Source organism: Propithecus coquereli, unplaced genomic scaffold (assembly GCF_000956105.1).
Source record: "Propithecus coquereli isolate 6110/MARCELLA unplaced genomic scaffold, Pcoq_1.0 Scaffold18, whole genome shotgun sequence".
NCBI classification, from domain to species: domain Eukaryota; kingdom Metazoa; phylum Chordata; class Mammalia; order Primates; family Indriidae; genus Propithecus; species Propithecus coquereli.
In genome coordinates, this window is record NW_012142745.1 from 9,863,104 (window position 1) to 9,864,704 (window position 1,601).

Below are 1,601 nucleotides of genomic sequence, written 5' to 3' on the forward strand. Positions count from 1 at the left end.
ATATGGAAAATGGCACTAAGGGTAATCAGTATAAACAAAAGTTTCTTGAGGTCCCTAATACTTTGTTAGAATGAAAAAGAATTTGGGGTTCAAAAAATTGAGAACCATTGACCTAGATGACTTTTATTCACAGTAGAAAAAGGGTCTAAGTCCACATCCCCCATGGTCCTTTACTTTTAATCCCGTCATAGAATAAAGTGTAAGAACATGGGCATAGGTGGTCTCACTGGGATGACCTTGGGCTGATCACTTTAACTCTGAGTCTGTTTCCACACCTGAAATGAGCATAATAAAACCCACCTGGTGAGATCCCTGGGTATTCAGTGAGATGCTACGTGTGAAACACTGAAACATGCAAATGGAAGGTTATCCTCCCAGAACATGGTTTCTATTCTCAGTAGTTGAAGGCAACTGCAAAGGACAATAGAAAGTTGGGTGCCTTCTGCCTGAAATTAGAGGATTGAAAGTATTTTAGATGTGTTAAGGCAAATTTTTTTTAGCAAAGATTCTGGTCTAAGGTGTAATTTTAGTTATGTATTTTGTAGTATGAATAGTTACAGCTACTATTTTTGCATGCTTAGAATCTTCCGGGAATTGTGCTAGAATTTTCATATATATACGTTTTTACTTTTACGTTTAATCTTTCTTGCAATGCTATAAGGTAGGAATTATTTTAAAGAGAAGGACCTATACAAAAATTCTCAGTTTGAAGATGAAGACCTTGAGTCTCAGACAGATTGGGGTTTCTGCCCCAAGTTGTTTGGAGCCTGACTTTGAATCTGGTCTTGAAGACAGCAAGATCTATGTGTGAAATCACTTAACAGGGCTGCCTTCCGTTCTCATACCAATGGGTCTGATTTGGGGTGTGTTTCTGAAAACTTATGTGCATCTAATTGTTATAAATAAAACTACATTTTCATGGACTTCCATGTTAAAGTTAGTTTCCATCAATGAAACTCTGAGGTGACATTTTTCTAGTAGGGGGGGAAAATTTTTTCCTCCTACGAGGATGTGATATAAATTATACAATTTAATTGATCTGCTTGGCAAGTCTTATCAGTATTTCAATTTCTCAAGGGAAAGCATGCTTTTACTTCTATTTGAGTTTGCATGAGACAAACTGATGTCATCATGCTTCTGCTCCTTGCCTCCCCTTAGAACTCAGAATGCCCATCAGTACAATAAAGCACTTACGCTATTAATTCTGCATCATAAGAACTTTAAAGATTTAATACAGGCATCAAATGATCATACTGGTTAATAAAATGCTCCACAATGCAGTTTAATAAATATTCTGACCAGAATCACTTCTTACTTATTCCAAAGCTCACCCTCAAAAGTCAGGCCCCGGACCCGGTATACGTTCTAATATATTTAGGGCACATGCTACCATGGTTGCAGCACAATGTCAACAGAGAAAAGCAACTATCACTTATCAGCGTTTGACTCATTCTTGTCCTAGGGCAGCCTTAGGTAGGGGACAGAGTTAAGACACAATTCCCTTGGGGCTTTCAGGAAAACAGTGCGCTAAGTGGGCACATTTTCCTGGTAAAAAACCGAAAGGTGGGCTGGGCGCGGTGGCTCACGCCTGTAATCCTAGC